The sequence below is a fragment of the Hyaena hyaena genome, unplaced genomic scaffold, assembly GCF_003009895.1.
Source record: "Hyaena hyaena isolate Hyena2069 unplaced genomic scaffold, ASM300989v1 scaffold_550, whole genome shotgun sequence".
Taxonomy (NCBI): domain Eukaryota; kingdom Metazoa; phylum Chordata; class Mammalia; order Carnivora; family Hyaenidae; genus Hyaena; species Hyaena hyaena.
Window position 1 is genome coordinate 1,260,731 of NW_024081182.1, and position 13,820 is coordinate 1,274,550.

The 13,820-nt window shown below is 42.7% G+C and overlaps 1 protein-coding gene and 1 long non-coding RNA gene across 3 annotated transcripts in view; one reads left to right on the forward strand and one right to left on the reverse strand.

Annotated features, from left to right (window-relative positions):
• LOC120247852 overlaps positions 1 to 13,820 on the forward strand; it is a 134,034-nt gene that overhangs the window by 88,439 nt on the left and 31,775 nt on the right. The window lies entirely within an intron of this gene.
• The window catches only part of GPR139 (G protein-coupled receptor 139), a 36,881-nt gene that overhangs the window by 8,711 nt on the left and 14,350 nt on the right, over positions 1 to 13,820 (reverse strand). The gene's annotated exons all lie outside the window — the stretch shown is intronic.

Below are 13,820 nucleotides of genomic sequence, written 5' to 3' on the forward strand. Positions count from 1 at the left end.
CCTCACTCCATGGGAAAGGCAATCCTTGCGAGATGGCTTCCAAATTCCCAGGAGGCCTCTAAAGAGCCATTTGGGGTTGTTGTTGTTCTTTGCAGGCTGAACCTCAGGTACATAAGAATCTATCCTAGTTGGAAGAGTTTTTGAAGGGTAGTGTTAATCTCTCTGAGCCCCAGTTCCTACATCTGTGAAATGGGCATCATAATAAATGTACCCCCATTGGTTGTTAGAAAGATACATGAAATATCATGTGTGTAATGCTTAGCATGCTTTTTGGCACATAATGAGCCCTCAGTAAATGTTACCTATTGTTACTTTTTACACCTGGCAAGTGCAGTTCAGCAGACAATTATTGAACTAGAGGCCAGACACTGTGCTGGAAGCAGAGATGAGTCAGAGAGAGTCTGAGCTCTCCAGGAATCCCAGAGAAGATTCTAGGGTCCCTTCAAGTATAATTCCAGGCACTAACAATCCTGTCACCCTATCCTGAAAGTCTTTATTGCCTCTAACTTAATCTCTCTTGCTGCAGTGGTATTCCACTGGCTACTCCCCACTTTGTTCCTCTCTCCTTGGTGGAGAGAAATGTTGGCCCTTATTACACGATGAGACAGTTGTCTCTTGCTGTCTCTGAAATAGCCTTTGTTTTTTAAAATTTTAGTTTTTATTTTCATAGCTCTTTAATATTCTTTCTAGCTTTACTATCATGTTCTTCTCTATTTTTTTTGTGGAGACCTCTATTTGTCACCACATTTAGCACTAGAGTGGATTCTTTTCAAAGCTAGGGGTAGTATTTTCTGTCTTTCTGTGGTCTCATCTGAAGCATGATTGCACAGCCTGAGACAGGAATGGCAAAACACAATTCATCTTCAGCCTATTGGTAGTGCTCCCATGTTCCCGTTGAAACGTATTCTAAAAGTATGCCTGAGTTAAGTAGAGCTGTGGTGGATTAGTGATATTTGTGGTGGTGGAACCAGTGTTGTGGATTTGCCCTGAGAGTTTGAGCCCTGGATACACAATGCAGTCTTCCTGGCTTTTCCTAGACCCTAACAAAGCAGTGGTTTCCATTGTGGGCCGGAGCTAGTTGAGATCTAGGAAGGCTGACCCGTGCAGATGAATAGTCGGCAAGAGCTAAAATGGTTGCCAGGGCAGTCTGACTCAAGACAGTGGGAGAAGTGAATTAGTACCTGAGCTGGTTATCCTATCCATCTGGGCCAATAAATTGGCCTTCTCTTGACTGCAAAATTCGTTCTGACTTTTTGACCAGGAGCAGTGTCTTGGGGTAACCATGACAACTGTAGGTCTCAAGTTGGCCAGTAGACTCAAAAGTTTCCAGACCACACTTCTTGGTGCCAAAATTTATTTTCTTATGACTACTCTAAATTGAGTACCTACTATGAGCCTGCTGGCTCTGGAGAGATGAGGTGATTTTATGTGATTCACTGATGAATAATTTTACTTTAAAAGTTATGTGTTTAGTTTAAATGGAATTAGAGGAATGTTATTTTTCCATTTAAGGTAGTGATAAAAACCTGCTTATAAAAATAAGTTCAGCTTATTAAGAAAATGAGTTTATTTAAAGAAAGATAAAAGGGCAAAACAGTACAAGGAGAATGTATTCTCTGGTCTCCATTTTACAAACAAGGAAACTGATATAGAGAGGGGTAGCCACCTGCCCAAGGTAGGCACAGCTGGCAAGTCGAAGAAGTATTTTGAAAGCACTCAGTGTCCCGTCCTGGGTCAAGAGATGGATGCAGCTGTTTTTTTTTAAATGGCTCCAAGAGTTTGTCACAGACACAGATAGGAGCAGAACTTGAGCTATCTCTCCAGGAAACATAGAATGTAAGGGTTACCAGAAGGGATAGTTTCCTTAAAATGACAGGCATGTATGGAGGAACTGGGTTAGTACCCAGATCCCCCTTGTTAGCTGGCATTCTTGGACAAGTAATACTAGAAGCTTCAGCATCCTCTTCAGTAAAGTGGGAGAACCAGTGACATGTGTTTCCCAGAAGGTTGTTGGGGGATCAGAGGTCATCGCATGCATAAAGCTCTTGGCACAGAGACTGGTATGGGCAGAGCACACAGTAAGTGGCTACAGTTAGTTAGTATGTGTGAGTGTGATGACTAGTCCTGTGAAGAGGATTATCTGAACCAGGCAAAGGCTTGACATGGAGGAAGAAGCACTGGCAAGTCTAGGCAAGGGATTCTCCTGCTGTATTTCATGAGGATGGGAGAACTGGCTCTAGAAAAGATCTCTGACTCCTTATACTCCGTCAATGAAATTGTTCTTAATACTGCTGTCTGAGATACCTGTGCAAGCTGTTAATGCAGAGTAAACCCTAAGAGTTCTCATCATAAGAAAAAAAATCCTTTTGTCTTTTTGCTTTCTCTTTTTCTTGTAGCTGTTTGAGGTGATGGATGCTAAGCTTCTTGTGGCCATGATTTCATAATCTATGTAAGCCAAACCATTATGCTCTACACTTTAAACTTATACTGCAATGTAGGTCAGTTATATTTCATTAAGATTGGGGGAAAGCATGCCCAAGCATCCTAGTTTTGTTGGGAGATGCCTCAGGCTTCAATTAGGTTCTGACCTCACATGACCCATGTGTTCCCATGGACAAGCCATTTCCCTTCTCAGAGCCTCAGCTTCCAGATCTGCAAAATGAGCCAGTTACCAATAAAACAATAATAATAAAGATAGTATCATAGCTCACATATGGTGAAGGTGAGTGGCAGTTTGATGGGCACACAAGACAAGGAAGGACTCTTCAGGGAAGGTGAACTGCCATGTGCAAAGGCAAAGAGGCATGAGACAGAGACTCACCACCATCTTTTCGGGCCCCTGACAGTTATGAATGCTTACTGTGTGTCAGGCCCTAAAACCCATCCCTTCTTATATGCGAAGCACGTTTCAGATCTGTAATATCAAATGTTATCTAATATTATAGTCTCTAATGTTAAAATATCCAGCATTTAATTAATCCTTACAGATAAACTAGGTACTCTTTTCATCCCTTTATCATAGATAAGAAAGACTGAAGGGTTAAGAAATTGGCTGTTGAGGAATCAAATGCCTCTTTAAGTTCTCCTGTTTTTGGATACCTGTTATATTAGAGCTGAGCAGATTTAGTAATAACTAATGCATGTGTTAATAACAGTTCCCTTTATTAAGCATTTACTCCATGTGGTTCACTTGTTAGAAGTTTTACTTATATTAAATTGAATCCTCACATGACATTAGGAGATCTGTGCTATTAATATCCCCGTTATAGGGATGAAAACACTGAGTCTCAGTTGGTTAAGAAACTGGCTCTATCAGACATCAGGTGTGTGTTGGACTCAGGATTGAAAAACACTTTATTAGACTTAGAGCCCATTTGATGCATGTGCTTGTCCAGATACTTCTGTAATTAGCACTAGTGAACTCACCATTATATAGAAATAGGCCAGTTCATTCTTTTTCTTTCTTGTCTTTTTTTTTTTTTAATTGTGTATATCAGCTGGTACTCTCCATTGCCCTTTCCAATATAGAATGATGCTCCCCATTGGCTAATCCTCCCTTGTGTTTGTCCCTAGTGCTCAGTTTCAGCCTACATTGCCCATCCCCTGACTTCCAGCTGGTGACTGCCTTGCACACAGGATGCTCATTTGCTTGTGCTGTTTTGTGGGTCCAGGGTGATGGTCAGTAGGTGCCAGAGGACCAACAGGAAGTCAGAGGCTTCTGGGCTCTTCATCTAGAGTTCACTGGGGTGTCAGAGGCTAATTGTGGCTCTGCTCGGGTTGTCACTGTTTGATTAAACATCTTGTGCTAAGCACCATCCATCTGCCTCCCAGTGACTGCCAGGGGTAGGTATTTTTAGCTTTGGGCAAATAGCTTATCAATTGTGTATACAAAACGCAGTCCACACAAAGCCTTCATTTTCCGTTCCCCGTCTTCTTCCATGCAAGCAAGGAAAAAGGAAGAATTAAATGAAGTTGGCGCTCACTTATTCATTCAACAAAATGTACTGAGTCGTCCACCATTACTAGGCTCTGTGTCAGACATGGGTGATGCAGTGATGTGGAAACACAAAAGCAGATCAAATCCACACAGAGCTTACAGTCTATATTGACCAAGTAGAATTCTGTTCTACTTTCTAGCTCTGTGGCCTTGGGTAAGTCACACAATTCTTTGGGCCTTCTTGCACTCAAAAAGCACGTGCTGGGCATGTGCTTTGTGCCATTCACAGTGCTGAGGCTGCTGATGAGGGGAGGTAGGTCTCTGCCTGCTAGCAACAGAGGCAGAAAGGCAAAGAGTTTGCATGACCAAGCAGCAGGTGTGACTCAGGCTGCCCCAGGAATTTTCTCAGGTCTGCAGGGAGAGAGGGGCAACAAGACCCCCCCAGTGGGGCCAGGGAAGGCTACACAGAGGTGTGAAGGAGGAGACCAGGGAGACCGGGCATGCCAATATCCAGGACTGGCATGAGCTAGGGAGGCAGACCTCTGGGTGGCACAGTCAAGAACTAGGAATCTAATAGATGTGACAGATAAATTAAAGAAATAATTCTTCAGCCAGTGACCCATTGCTGTCTTTCTAGCCTGAAGGCTTCTCTTCTCAGGAGCCACTTCTTAGGGACAGCTGGTTGCCCTGAAGCTAACTAAGACTGTGTATAAATGGCAACAATTAGCTGGTGACTTTGTACCTCCAGCTGCTTTTCAGTATTAGGTCTGCATCACGGGTCTCCAACTTAAAAGGAAAAGCAGTAACATGACATCAGGAAAAACCTGAGCATTCACTACTTTCAGAACATGTTGCTGTGATTCATCTCTCTACCTATGGTTCCATTGCTAGAAACATTACTGGAGCTGACCACAACTTTAATGTCTGCTGCTTTGCTGATTCAAGAGGCATTTTAGGGGCTCCCAGTGTTATTCCAGAAAGACAAGGGCATAGAGAACAGATTCCAGAACGAGACTGCTAGAGTTCCAACCTGACTTTGCCACTTTTTAGCTGTGTTGTCCTGGGCAATTTACTTAATAGTGTCCCTCAGTTTACTTATCTATAAAAAGGATGATGATTTGGCACCTATCACAGGCTTCTATGAGCATTAAATAAATAAATATGGGGAAGATGCCTAGAACAGGTGCCTTGTACCATGCATGCTATATAAATTTTACCATCGTTACTGTGAGAGGGGTTAAGATTCTAGAAGGGCAGGAAGTGTGTCTACTTTGCTTATTATTGCTAATACATTTCTAACCTCTTACACAGTTTCTGACATGCAGTTGCTGCTTAATAAAAACCTGTTGAATGAATGACTAACTACAAATATAGACTAACACAACATCACAGACACACTGAAGTGCTGGTTAACAGTTTTGAATAGACTAGGAGCTTACCAAGGGTTTACTGCAGAAGATGAGTCAGGTGATACGGTCAAGGGCAACTGGAAATTAATTTAGTGTTCATTGTGAGAGAAAGATCTTTTTGAGACTATTATTCTTCTCTGAAGAGGTTTTGTGCCAGAATCTTCCACGTGAATCCAATTTCATTCAACATAAATTTAGTGATGCCCAACTATGTGCCAGGCCTGGAATAGGCTCTTGGAAGTACAGGACCCATTCCCTGGGCTCAAGGTGCTTAGAACTTACTGAATAAATCATACCAAGGCAGCATGAGGAGTCATTCCAAACTAGCTGCTCCTGTCAGTGGCACTATGCTAAGGTTTGAAAATTCAAATGGCAACAGGGCCAGGTAGGTAATGTCAAAATGTGAGGTGGGCACGCAGGGGCCTTTAATGAACTGAACAGTTCATGCCCTCCTTCAAGAGAGCAGCCACTATTTAGTTCTTCCTGGTGGTTTCCTATGAGGGAATGACAGCCAACTGGCCAGGTCTTCCAGTGCTTTAGGAGAGGCTTGCAAACACACACACACACACGCACGCACGCACGCATGCCTGTGGGTAGCTAGTTTGAGACCTCTGCTCTATAACCAAAATCCAGGATCTTTGCATGACCAACCAGATACCTCTCACAACATCAGCTCCCTTCAGTAACCCATGCAAATGCACCTTGCTCTTCACTTTACGAGCTGTTGCCTAAAAGCACAGCATTCTTTCTTTCCTTCATAGCACTGCATGGGCTGTTTCTCCTGCCTGGAACACCTTCCTTGTCTATAGCTCTTTGGGTGGTAGATTTTTTATTTTTAAAGCCTTCCCTGATCTCAATGTGCTGAGTCAAGCATCTCATTGGCTAGAGTATTTAACACATTTTTTGTAATGATCTTCTTCAAAATCTTTATTACCCATTCACTTAGAGCCCCTGAAAGCAGGGACTTTTTTCTCTGAACCTGGAGGATTTGCAGGGCAGTCAGAGAGTATGTACTCTATCAACATTTGTGGAATAAGAGTGACGGATGGATGGACGGGTGGATGGATTCCCCATGGCATTCTCTTTGAAACATTTATCTGCTTGCTGTCACTTTTGTGGTATTCCATTACACGCATGATAACTTGATTGTATCCCTTTCTTCGGTATAACTCAGTCTCTCTAGGTAGCTTCTTGGGAACTTAATTTCTCTTACCTCCCATGATGAATGATGGATTTGAGGTCCCTACCTTGCCTGAGCATGACACTTAACTCAGTTTTCTCATCTCTGCAAGGTAGACAGTACATTTCCCATGGAAGACTGACCATTTATACCATGCCTTACATGTAGTAGGTACTCAAAATATTATTCATTTATCCACTGAGTGTGATAGATAGTTTCTTCTGTAGAGCACTGGCCCTTTCCCTTGTTGAAAAGTGGAGAGGTTAAGAGCACTGGTTCTGAAACCAGGCTTCATGGGCTTGGACCCTAAGTTTGCCAGTTCCTTGCTTTCTGATCCTAAGTTTCTTAAATACTCTTGTGCCTTAATGTTCCTTATCTGTAAAAAGGGGATAGTAATACCTGTCTCATAGGGTTCTTGTGGGAACTACATCAAATGCTTAGAAGAATACCTAGTATATAGTGAGTGCTCAACAAATACTACTTTTGTTGATCATAGCCTAACCCAAGAGATTCTGGAGTGAGAAGGATTTTGCATTATCTCAGACAATGCAGGCCAGCCTACTCCCCTTCCTTCTATCACAGACACTGACTCCCTGCTGTGTTCAGGCACCTTACCACAGCCGTGGATGTCATAGTAAAATAGAAAAAATGGTTTCTTCCTTCCTGGAACTTCTAGCCTGGCAGAAGCCAGGTAGATACCCAGAAGGAAGCTCCACAACAGCAGAAGACAGCATACAATGGGAGCACTTAAGAGTAAGTAACCATCTAACCTAGAGAATCATGGAAGGCTTCTTGGAGGAAGTGGCATGTGCATGGAGTGACATGGAAGTTAGGAACCAGTTGAGTGGGGGCAGGTATGCCAGTAAGAGGGAACAGAATGTGCAAAGGTCAAGAGACAGGAAAAAGAGAATGACTGGTGGAGCAGCTGAAAGTTCAGCAGGGAATGGAGGTCACACACCAGAGGCTTGGGGGGTAGATTCCAGGCTGCAGATGTGTCTTTAGGATTTCTGAATCAGTATGTCATATCTACATTTCATGGCCAGTGGAACATGTGAGCTTCTTTTGAAAATCAGGAGAGGGCACCCTGGGTGACATTTTCATGGGAGCATGTGTCCTCCAGCTGAACCAGTCCCTATCAGACCTCACTCATTTATGTCATCTGCCTGCCCCTGCTAGGAGAGAGGCCTAGTTGGAGAAGTGGTAAAGTAGTAGTAGCATCCAATTCTAATGATTCAGACAGTTTTGCAGCTGTGTTTGAGTTGAATTTTTTCTGAGGATATGGAGAGTCATTGAAGGGCTTTAAGCCTTAATGGGTTTTAGTAGGTAAGACAGTTGTGGGGTCCCTGGGTGGCTCAGTTGGCTAAGTGTCCAACTCTTGTTTTTGGCTCAGGTCATGATTTCACAGTTTTGTGAGTTTGAGCCCCACCGTGGGATCTGTGCTATGAGCTCTCAGCGTGGAGCCTGCTTGAAATTCTCTCTCTCTCCTTCTCTTTCTGCTCTCCCTCACTTGCGCTGTCTCTGTCTCAAAATAAGTAAATAAATAAACTAAAAAGATGTGTTTTTTTTTTTAAAAGACAGTGGTTATTTCTGTATCAGACCACAGACACCTGTTGGGGGGGGTGGAAGTAAAGAACAGAGGGTCTTTTATAAACTGCATTGAACTTTCAAACATGGGTTGGTATTGTAGCTACCTCATAGATTGAATTTGACAGGAGCCAGCAGAAATGCTTGAGAAGTAACATCTCCCCATGTCATGTGTCCCCCTTTCCACTCTTGGGCTAACAGAGGAATGTTCCATGGGATCTGAATGTTCAAGAACATTGGAAAATTCCTGATGCACACAGCTCTGCTGCACGCTCTCCAAGGCCACTATCCTGGTGGATGTTCTGTTCCACCATGGGACCATCATCCTCCCAGCGGATGCTGGGTTGAAGTGATAGCACTTATGTCAGGGGATGTGAATGGACAAGGAGCAGACCATGCCCAGAAGACAGTGTCTATTTACCCTGGGGCCTCGGGAAGTAGTTTTCTCTGGCTGGAGAAATTGTTTTTTGTGCTTCAGGTCCATGCACACAGTCGAATGACATGTAGGTCAAGGAGGCATAATTATATGGAAATGGTTTTATGTTTGGGAACTTCTAAAGACCCACCTCTGCACACTGGGAGGTGGCACAGAGAGTAGCTTCCCCTCTGCCCAAGCTGAGTTCAGCAGGTGAAGGATACCTTGCTTCCTCATGGCTTTGGAAGGGGCTGTTTCTTTTCTGGCTTTGGGACACATGCCTGACTGTCACAGAGAAAAAGAAGCAATGCCTTCCTGGTATGCTGGTGATGAGCCTGGGCATTGGATACAGATTGACATATTCTTGCTGTGTGACCTTGGGCAAGTTACCTAACTTCTCTGTGCCTACATTTATTCATCTGCAAAATGGATCTGATTGTGAGGAGTAAGTAAGTTAATGCATGGAAAGTGCTTATGAGAGTGTAGGCTGCCTAGTAGACACCACTGGAATTGGGCCCTCTGCTCCCCTCTCCATCCTATTTCACTCATCATCCTGCCTACTCTGTGTACTAGCTGAGAGGAACTACTGCACCTGAAGCTCCCCCCAGCAAGCCACAGTCTCTTCAGACTTTGACCTTTCCCTATGCAGTTACCCTTTTCTATAACACTTCCCCATCCACTTTGTCTTGGATGACTCTTGTTCTTGACTCTTCATGAGCCAGCTTGTCCAACCCCCAGACTGATGCCCCCCATGCTTTGTTGTACACCTTCCCTATAACAAAACAAACTGCCTCCCTTTCTTCTCTGAGCAGAAATAACATTTCCAAGAAAGAACAGGGAAAATGTCACTAGGAAAAGCAGGTAGGTTTTTAGAAATAAGAGAAAATGTAAATAATAATAGCAATAGTAGAAGTGATGATGATGATGATGATGATAAACATGTACCTTTTTTCTGCCACAAGGGAAGTGGTCTTACTAATGAATAATCACTTCCATTTAGCAGTCCCTTATTATATGTTAGAAACCGTGATGAGTGGTTTACATTTAGTTACTGACACTCCCCTCATTTTAAAGGTGGGTATTGGGGCGCCTGAGTGGCTCAGTCGGTTGTGTCTGACTTAGCTCAGGTCATGATCTCACAGTCCGTAGGTTCGAGCCCCACGTCGGGCTCTGTGTTGACAGCTCAGAGCCTGGAGCTTGCTTCAAATTCTGTGTCTCCCTCTCTGCTCCTCCCCCACTCGTTCTCTGTCTCTCAAAATAAAATAAAGACATAAAAAAATTAAAAAGGTGGGTGTTATTAGATCCTTTCTATAGAGAGGGGGAATTTAGGATTAGGTTTAGAGACTTGCCCAAGGTTACATAGCTAGTGAGTCACACAGCCAGAATTGGAACTCAGATCTGTCTAATTGCAAAGTGTTAACGCCTACACTCTTTAAGAAGGCCGAAGGCCTGGAAACCATTGCTTCCAGTGACACTTAAATCAGCTGGAGGACAATTTGTGCCCTACTGGTCTTTTGGTCTACCCTGACATGGCACCATTACTGGGTGCTTTCTACTCCAAGATGCTGGGCCTTCCTCGCTGCCTTAGGGAAAAAAGGCTTTTCCCTGCCTGCCCAGGATTTCCCAGAATGTATAGGGCACTCTTTGAACAAGAAAGGAAAGGGATGGGCTGCTTTCTTGGCATAAGGGAACCACAAGTGCAAAATCAAGGAAGTATGAAAGCATGCTTTGTTTGCAGCACTGTAAAATGACCGGCTTGGCTGACCTGTGGACCAGAGGGAAGTAGGGGATAAGAATTCAAGAATCCAGTGTGATAACCTCACTGAAATTGCTCTGCGGACTCCCAAGGTTATTTTGGGGACCAAAGGACACAAAGCATGGAAAGCAGCTTCGCAAACTGGAAAAGCGTTAGACAAATGTTAATTATCACAAATTGTTTCACAGGTAGCCTGATTGGTATCAGGGGTGAGATAGCAGAGAATTAAAATATCTGGTAATTTCTCTTGAATCCATGTTTTCAAAAGCATTCACAAATGAAAAATTCTAATGGCATTGCTCTCATCTCCTTTTTTCAGATGAATAGAATGTAAAATATTTCAGAAGCTAATAAAAATTCAGTCAATTTCTTGGTTATTATCATTTATACTGCCAGGTTTTGAGACTGGCAGTAATTTTTTTGTTGCCCATCTATAAAACCACATCAGCTAATTCTTGGCCCAGATACCTTTTAGAAATGCCTTGTCTTTTCTCTTTCCTTGGTCATCCTGATGCTGGGAGCTCTGGGAAGGCAGGTGTGTCTGTCTCATTTTGGGCCACATTCTCAGTCACTAGTACAGTACCTGATACATGGTACATGTTACATACTTGATAAATGTTTAGTGAAGCATCGAGCCTAGATGTCATATTACACCTGAGTTACTACAGGAACTTAGTTCTGTTCCCAAAGCAGTCTGTCTGCATTTGATCCAAAACCCAATCCATTCTCCTCATTCTGATAAAATATTATTGGTAAAACTAGTTTAACTGATATTAAATATTAAAGCTGCTAACAAAGAATCCAAATCTACAGTGTAGCCAAAATGATAAGGTAGGAAGCTAAAATAAGGAGGATAACTATGTAACTATTTAAGAAGGCATCATCATCATCATTTACTGATCATATAATGGTATGCTTAGAGAACTCAGGAGAATTAGCTGAAATGTTATTAGAACCAGCAAGAGAATCCTCAAGAGAACCAAAGCCCAAAAGTAATAGCAATACTTGATTACACAATGGAATGGGAAGAAGATTCCATTCACAAGCCTCTAAGTGCCAACACTCTCAGAGGTTATACTCCTAGCAGAGGTGAAGAGAATGGCTTACATTTCAACCTTGGGTTGCGCTTTGTCTCCTGGATCGCCAGCCAGGCCTGCTTGAGTCCAAAGTCTTTCAGAGTCTCTCGCAAGATTGTTCTGTTGGCTCTGTTTTTTACTAGTGTGAAAAATAAGGCTTAAACCCAGTTGGCCTGATGGGGGAGTTAGATGCCACCCCCACTATCTTGCCCATATCCTCTCAGGGGAAGATTTTCCACCTGATTCCTACCTGATTTTACCTCCAACACAGATAGCCTTTACAGTTCTATACCCCAGAGATAAGTGCCTCAACCCATCTCCATTTCAGTGGAAAAGATCATGGCTTTAATGAAAGTCCCACTTGGATGATCCTGGAACCGAAGAACTATTCTGACCAAAAGCACAATTAGTGCTTCAGCTGAACAGTTGGCTGCACAGGCTCTCACTCCTGATGTCTGGGTTAGAAGTCTGGCTTTGTCATAGCACTAACTGCATGACTTTGAGCCACATCACAACTTACCATGTGCCTCAGTTTCTTGTACCCCATCTGTAGAATGGGGTAATAATAGCACCTACCTCATGAGTTAGAAGGATAAATTAGTTAGTTCATGGGAATTGCTTGAAACAGTGCCTAATAGGTAGTAGGCATTCCATTCATGTTAGTTACAATTATGGTAAATAGCTGTTAGTTTAATTTCTACCATTGAGTCTTGAGTAATTGTGTTCTCCAAGCTTCAGCCATGGCTACTGCTACATGGGGGATGTGGTGGTAGATGCATGAATATGATATCGGATCAATGGTTTGGGGCTTTTTTTCTGAACAGCAAATTATAACACTATAAGGTGTATATTTTGTATATTTTAAAAGATAAAAAAATGAACATGTACATTTTAAAAGGTAAAAAATGGCCAAGTGGTGATAATTTCATATAGTACAACCTTATAATTTTCAACTTACTTGTTTTTGCTCACTGGACAGTACACATCTTAAAAGTATGGGCAGAATCCATTCATCTCTCTCATTCCCAGTTCTTATCAAAGGTTCTTATGTGAAGGAGATGCCCCATACATGTGTATGATGAAGAAATAGATTTGTGGTCAGAATTCACATGGCATATTGGGTACCAGATAGGAAGAAGGTGAGTTCCAGATAGTAGGGGTAAAAAAAAAAAATCTGCCCTGTGACTCCTGATGCATTCTCAGCACTGCCCCCCAACCCAAGACTGGGGTTGATTCCTTCTTTGTCCTGTGGTACATGGGCTTCCCTCTTGTACATCTCTTACCAATTTTCATGCTATTGTGGGTTGCTTCTTCATCTCTCCAGCTAGATTGAGTCTTTGAGAGCAGGAACCCAGATTTATTTGTTTTTGTGTCACTAATAGCTAGCACATAATTTGTGATGAATGAATGAATAATGGGAAGTCCTGGCAGGATTCATTGGGGAGGCTCCATTTTGGGGATCATTCCTACCTTTGACAGCTTTGTATAGGATGTAACTTTGCTTTTCAACCTGGCCTACCAGTAGTAACTTGAGAAAGCTATTTAACTCTTCTGAGCTTCAGTTTCATAATGGATGAGAAAGCCCTTTGTAAATTTTAATTCACTTTGCATATTGGCCAGGACTATATTAACATTAGTGGCTATTATTGATGACTGTTTTTAAGCATGAGGAATAGAGCCTGGCACATAATAGGTGGTCAGTAAACATTCACCACATGAACTGGATTTGAAAATTTGAGGATTTGACTGAAACTAACTAAGCCCATTTATGGCTGATAACAGAAACCTTGGAAGGATTTGGAAGAGCAGAGTTTTCATGGAAATTGTTTCATCACAGTATGCTACTTAAAAAAAAAAAAGCAACTCAATTTCCATTTTGTAGGTTAGGTGTGAGGTGGAGAGGGAATTCACCTGCCTGTCCTTGCTCAAAAATAATTTCAAGTAATTAAACCATCTGCTTGGGGAGAGGGCAGTGGGAACACTGGGAGAGTCTTCAATCAGGAAGGAGGACATAGTCCCTTAAAATGGCTGCAAAGACCAGGCTAGGAGGGTGAACCAAGACAGAGATCTGTAGACACAGCATTTGTCTTTTCTGATGCTCTGAATACCAATGTTTGCAGCAGGCCCAGTGGCAGGCATGGAGTACAAGCAGTGATACACAAGTCTGCTCTGTCTCAGCTCTGCTTCTCAGGAGCTTAATTGCCTTGGGCAGGTTAATTTACTTCTCAGAGCCTCAGTTCCCCCATCTGCCAAATGGGGATGAGAGAAGTAACACCTCACAGGCATTACTGTGGGGTTTAATGAGGCCATGTGGAATAATGTGTTCGATTCAGTGCTTGGCTTGGATTAAGTGCTTGATAAATGGTGGTGGTGGTGGTAATGATGATGACGTGATCAAGATGTTTTCTTCAGTCTCTTCAAGGTCAGTATGGACATGACATTAATGGGATAAAGAAGACAGTC